The 7013-nt window shown below is 40.9% G+C and overlaps 1 protein-coding gene across 6 annotated transcripts in view; it reads left to right on the top strand.

Moving 5' to 3' along the window:
- Positions 1–2376: 2376 nt before the first annotated feature.
- Positions 2377–7013, top strand: part of wnk1a (WNK lysine deficient protein kinase 1a) — a 38656-nt gene continuing 34019 nt past the window's right edge. For 4 of the 6 annotated variants that reach the window (XM_061676542.1, XM_061676543.1, XM_061676544.1 and 1 more), the window contains exon 1: positions 2377–2587. The gene's annotated coding sequence lies outside the window, so the exon portion shown is untranslated. Of the gene's footprint in view, positions 2588–2822; positions 2949–3326; positions 3385–7013 lie in introns of those variants that run through there. The other 2 variants (XM_061676540.1, XM_061676541.1) reach the window with 2 other exon arrangements.

Here is a 7013-nt window from a genome sequence, read left to right as displayed (position 1 = left end):
CGAATTTGAAATCTCATGGGTTAAAGCGCCATTACTAATACACAGTACTGTAGTATAAGTTACATGATTCTAAAGGCCATGGGTAGCTTCGATGATTGACATGGGAACACATAGAGGTTGAAATAGGATTCAACAACAACAACAATCGAAGTCGCATCAAAGTCCTTTTCGTGTTTTGCTTCCAAATACGTGAACTATGTTTGAATGTAAGTGCTGAACACGTGTGCAAAAACTGAGAACAATTCACAGCAATGCTGCATGCAACGCACGTCCATCCGCACACCAGAGACACTAAAGGCAAAGCGAGCGGGGTCGTTTCAAAACGTCAGTGCCTCAGAGTTGTGGTGTGCGTGCGGATGGGTCCCCACATAACAAGCACACAAGAAAAAGGTAACTTGTTTCGTAACCATAACCACAACAGCACACATGATTCAGCAGGGATGTGCAATCAGGGGAAGCTCAGCCTCCCTAAATGGAATCCTTACGAATTACATTAGATGCTTGTCCATTTTAATTCTCCGGTGCATGCTTTATATTGATTTCCTATTTCAATCCAATGATATCCACGATTTCGTCATTTAAATAGCTGAATTTGCATTCGAATGCAAAAGCATTGAATGAGCAGCACGGGCTCAACATCAGCATCCACAGCGCGAAGCTTTTTAATGATGGCCAATTGGAACATTTTCAGTCAAACTGATGCACTTTTCAGGGCTGCAAAACCAAGTGTTTGATATTGGATATTGCTGTGAACGAATCCGCAACCCAATAGGACTCGTTTGACACATTCTATCAGCGATTTCAGCCCAAAAAAATGAAATAAAAAATGCACCGCGCTTGACCTGACACTGTGGATGTAATACATGCTGACAGAGCTACAAGGCAAGTTTCAGATTGCAGCATTGCAGACAACATCAGTGTTCAGATGAAAGCTCGTTTTCATCATTTCGGTGAGCGAGCTTTTCTTGGTTTGTCGACTGCCCAAAATTTCAAAACCATTTCATGACACCAAACTGCAAAGCCGCCACTGAAGCAGCCAGACCTTGAAAAATGAAGGCAAAGGAGGATTTTTATGACTGAGTGACGGAGATCTTCTTGGAGAAGCACAGGCGCCTGGGCTTTATATTATATATTCAAATAAAGGTAAGACCAAATGCTATTTTTGGTCTCTATTTGAGACAAGCTAGCAGGTGGAGATTATTTACCCCCAAATATTGCTGTAATAAGTGGATTACAACATATTCAATGTACTTTTTAAGAATATATTTTTAAGAATTTATCTACTATGCTACTGTATTTTAATGTTGGTCATATTGGAAGGCTAAGTATTTTTTGAGGTGGCACTTAGTGGAAAATTGTTGAGCCAATATAAAAATTCATTAGCATAGTACCCCCAAGTGTTAATAATAAAAAACGAGATGGAAGCTTTAATGATACAAAATATATCTAATATTATTTTAAGCCACTTAGGCGTAATGCAGAGTTTGAACATCACAACAAATATAATAATTGGAAAATAAAAACCTGGACTTAAACAATGATTAAATTTAAATATCATGAAATGAAAACAAACCGTTTGAAAAGGTTAAATCCAATTGTATTGACCTTAAAAGTTAAATACAACTTAATTGTACTTAAATATACTACCGGTATATCGGATTAAAAAAAAAAAAAAAAAAAAAAAAAGGTTTAAGCCACTGTAGCATTATCCACATCTTGAACATCAACACTGTGGTTTTATAGGGAAAAAAATACTTAAATATGAATGTATTGCTCATAAGTTAAAAAAAATGTATGTAAAGAAAAGTTTGAAAAGGTTAAATGCAATTGTATTATACTTAAAAGTTAGCAACAAGTGAACTGTACTCAACAAATATACCCTACCGTATGAGAATAAAAAAAAAAAAGTAGTTGTAACTTTATGCACTTTTGAACATTGACCATCTGTGCTATTGCGTTCTATTCTGTTCAATAAAATAAACAAGGAGCGTGTTTTATTAAACATCTACCAGCAGGGAGTAGTGTTCAACTCCAAAAAGACGGCCCCTTGATTGAGATCGACTGCACGTTATAACCGTCATGTCAATTCTGCGAAGCATTTTCAAAAGATAACGTCACCCACTCTCCCAGTATTGCCTCACATGCAATAAAAGCCCATTGCGTGCATTTTAAACTACGCAGCAAAGAAAACCCCATTTTTAAAAAAGGATGATTTGCTGTAGTTTTCCTCATAATAATAAATAATAGTAGCAGCAACACTATGACAACTGAACATTTGTAAACGATGCTGCGTGACGAAGTGAATGTAAACGTTTTGATTGACCTCATCTTGCAATTCGGGATGTGAACGCGCGGTGGTTATGAGGGCATTGGGCACTCGCGCATGCGCGGACGGAACCCCCCGTTTCTCCGTCAATACGAAGGAACTGCGTTGCTGGGGGATTTTCGGGGACCAAAATAATGTCTTAGTTTGTTGGTACACTGGGCCGGTTTCTCTGTAAAATACTCGGATACCGACCATGTATTCATTTTTCGACGACTCCCGCTGCGAGAAGCATTTCAATGCCGCTTGTGTGGTGGATGCGAGGTAGGTCACCGTCTATCTACCGGTTCGTTAAGACGAACTAGACTAGCAGCTACGTGAATACAGTAGAAATGTAACCGTGTGTCTTTGAAAAATTCAAGTATTTTTGTTGTTGACGTTTCAAATAGAGCCTACGTTGAATCGTGCTGTGGTGGGGGTGGGGGCATGTAAAGGGGGGCGGGTCTAGCATAGCTCTGGGCCATCTGCAAACCCGCCTCGCTAACGGTTAGCACGCTAAGCTAAGTGACGCTACTTGTCACCGCCGGCCTGCCCACCCGGTAGCTTTCCAGCCGGCGTTGCACCGGTCGGATGTACCCGGCTCGCCGTGGTAATTATTCAGGGATGGAAACCGGACTTCGATACGGTAACGCCATCGATAGTTGTTGTCCGCTTTTCGACAGTAGATGTACATACGTCAGCTAGGCTATGGTGGAACGCTAACGGCGGGGGGCATCCTGTTTAAACTAGGCGACGTGACGTTTGACTGGTTAGGCCGCCGGGAAAACGGGATTAGCTCCTTGGAGCTAACTAGCTCGGTGCTCAGACGCTAACAAAGAGCCGGTTGCGCCTTCTTTGCTTTGTGTCTTTGAAAATGTTGCCGCTTAAAGTGCATTCGTCGTCATATAAAGAGCCGGGAGGAAACGTAGTTGCACCGGACGAGTGACAAATAGGTGAAGTGTCAGTTTATCAACACACACACACAAAATAACGCCTGTACTCATGATTGTGCCTTTCGAATGTACGGTCGGACATAAACTGCGCCCTGTTCGGTTGGTGTTGTATGTTGTGCTTCGGACACGGTAGGCGATGGATGCCCAATTAACCGAATCGATACGGGACTAAAAATGGCCTTCATGGTTGGTGGTTGCTGTGACCGATAACGATCTCTCAAGTACGCGTTTTTTTTTTTTTTTTTTATCCCTTCTCCCTCTATAGTGCGGCGTTATCGTTAAGTGTTCTGAGACTATTCATACAATGTGATCATTTTAATTACACCTTCCCTCGTTTGAGATCTGAGCTGATGACCTACTTACTAGTAGCTGTCAATTAGTTAAACGCCAGAGCACGTTAAACCAACAAATGGTCGGGATTTGGGAGCTGGTGTATTTCATGTTCTGTACAGTGGAGGTAGTTTTAAATTTAAATGTGTGTGTGCACTTATTTATCCACCCACATTACACTTCACAAGGTAATGAGATGCATCCCAGACCTCTATTTGATTCTGCCTCTTCAAAAATGCCAAACGTGCACTTTTTTTCCTGGCGCTGTCATATGAATTAAACAATATGTATATTAGGTATTAAGATAAGGTGTCTTGGACTTCTTATTAAGAAGGATCAAATGACAGATGATGAAGACATGGTAGTGTTGTGTGTGTGTGTGTGTGTGTGTGTGTGTATATATATATATATACATATATATATATATATATATATATATATATATATATATATATACATACATATACATATATATAAGCAATGTTTGGATGCGGCTTTAATGCATCTACAGATGATATACATTTGTCTGTCTTCCACGGATACTTAATTCCACTCAATACGGCAGAGTTTCGATAAAATTATCGTCAAACTAGCCCTGCAGAAAATGAAAATATCCTGGAATGATGCTCTGAGATTAATACTCGGTAGATCTAGATGGACCGGGTAAATGTATTTATATACATAGCCCTTAATCTCCAAAAGGCTACATTTCACAAAAGATCAATGATATCCCCTTGTCTAGATCCTCCCATCTGGGAAAGAAAACAACTCAGAGAAAACACACTATGGGGGTTGAAACCTTGAGCAGGGATCACAGATGGGGTGATCCCCCTTCCATCATGATCAGGATGTTGAGTGGGCAACATTAATCAGATGATATGATGCTATACAGTGTTATTTTAAACAGCCTAAAAGTCCATCTAATGAAATGAAATGCTGTTAGTCGACACCTTCAGGGAAGTGGTGCACCTCAGGACAGTTCCTGGGGGGGCGGGCGTAAAACAGGCCAAAATCCAGATGTCGGGGTGGGGCAGTGTGAGAAACTAGGTGTGTTTTAAAAGGTTCCCTTCCATCAAAATAAGAATAAAAAATTCTTCTGTTTGGCCGCCAAGCCAGGCATATACAGTATATGCGAGCATACATCTGTTGTGGTTTACAACAATACTTAACTATATTTACAATGTGGAATATAGCTGGATTAAATAGCGAAGCTTGCGGTCATTGAGAGATGAACACAGTGAGCCGTTTTTGTTATAGTGATTGAAGGGACCCACCTATCCAAATATCCTCTTATTTCAACCGTGTCCCCTCTGTGGGGTTGTGAATATTTGGCCAACAATGCAACAGTCGGTGACCTCTGCTTCACAATGATAGTAAGACCCCACATCGAATGATCAAAGCACGAGGTCGCTTTAAAGCTTCTTTATACTTGCACGGACGGCGACCACGCTGACGTCATTGCGGCTGTCCCGCGCGTATTTTGCCTTTATACTCGAGTGCAACCCATGTGCGCAGTTTTGAAAATGTACTGCAGTTCACCTCCAAGTCGGGGGTGTCGCTACAACTGGTATTGGCTAGGACACCACAGGGTGGAGTTTCCTCAGCATTTTTGGGCGGTTTCCGGTAGCCGTTTTTCCTTTCCTTTCAGTAACAAGGAACAAAGCAGCAATGGTGACCGTGGAACAGTGTCTGCTAGAACAAATGGACCTAGATGACCAGTTACGTTTAATTATGCTGCAAAATCGATCGAGAAGGTGGCGGCATAGATGGTATGGAGAACCGAGGGGCACGCTGAGTACGTCATCACAGCATGTGACTAAAACGGACCAATCACGAGAGATGATCTCCGCGGCGTTCAACGCGCAGCTACAATTTTTGCCGTGTGCACGTCAAGCTACGCAGAGGGGCCGCGCGGGGCAATTCGTAGGTCACGTGATGCAATGCGGGCGTTGGAGTATAAAGAGGCCTTTAAACGATTGGCCGCCAGAAGACGTGATAGCACCAAGGATCAGAGAAAACCCTTTTTCCATATTTAAATCGAGAAGATGAGTGATAACTGATCAGAGCAAAGATTATTTTTACCGTGCTGTGAAAAAATATTGGCCACCTTCTCAGTCTTTTTTTTTTTTGCACAGTTTCCCTACTTTATTTAAGATAATAAAACATATGGAAAGATCAAAGATAACCTCCGTAAACATAAAATGCAGTTTTTAAATGATTTATTTTTTAAGGGTCCCCTATTTGCCAAACCAACTTTTTTCTACTATTTGGTTAATATTGTCTCTTTGGTGCCTCAGTAAAGGCGAAATATGAATTAAAATTGTCCACGCATTCCTGAGTTCCAGATGTTTTTCTGCAGAGAGGCCTGAACTCAGATAGAATATTCTCCCAAAAGTCTTGGGGATCATTCAGATATATATACTTTTTGGGGGGAGAAGGTAAGACCAGCCTTTGTTGTTTTTGGTCAGAAGTTGTTTTGCCTTGGAATTCTGTCATGGATGGCATTTTACCCATTCTCGTCTTTATTGTTGAGTCATGAACACTGACCTTATGTGAGGCAAAGGAGAAATGCGGTTCTTCAGATGTTGTCCTGGGTTACATTGTAACCTCCTGGATGAGTCGTTGCTCTGCTCTTGGGGTAATTTTTGTAGGTTGGCCATTCCTGGCAAGGTTTAACTCTGTTCCATGTTTTCTCCGTTTGAAGGTAATGGCTCTCACTGTGGTTCGCCGGAATCCTGTAGCTTTAAAAATGCCTTCGTAAACCTTTCCAGACTGATAGATGTCAATTACTTTACTTCTCGTTTGTTCTTGAATTTCTTTGGACCGCGGCGGTTTGTTGCAGCTTTTTGAGCTCTTTTCGCTGACTTCATTTTGTCAAAAAGGTCCTGTTTAAGTGATTTTGTCTTAATCAGGCTTGGGTGTGGTCAGTGCAGATGAACCAAAATGTGATTTGCCACAGTTAACAAGGGGGGGCATTGCTTTTTCACACACGGCCAGGTAGCTTTGGAAAGTTATTTTTCCTTAATGAATAAAAGCACCTTTTAAAAACTAATTGCTCACTTGGCTTATCTTTGTCTGATATTTACATTTTGGATGTTCTTAAACATTCAAAGTGGTGAAACTATGCTAAAATATAAGAATTTGCCATACGGTACCACTAAGTCAACAAGTGAAATGTTTTTAAGTGCAAGAGTCAGTACTAGGCATGCATCTATTGTTCAAATGTATCTGTTGGATAAAGGACTCAATCAATGGAATCATTTCGTACTTGTCGAACATATGGTTAAGTGCTACACAATAGCAGTCCCTGATCTGGAGACATTGGTACCGCTGCCTAGTTCATGTATGATGCTTTTTAGTAAATATGTATTTTCTGATGGTTATCTTGGTGTATCTGTACACTCATACCTGGTTATTTAATATTATCT

The sequence above is a fragment of the Phycodurus eques genome, chromosome 5, assembly GCF_024500275.1.
Source record: "Phycodurus eques isolate BA_2022a chromosome 5, UOR_Pequ_1.1, whole genome shotgun sequence".
Classification (NCBI taxonomy): Eukaryota; Metazoa; Chordata; class Actinopteri; order Syngnathiformes; family Syngnathidae; genus Phycodurus; species Phycodurus eques.
This window is presented reverse-complemented; position numbering and strand designations above follow the sequence as displayed.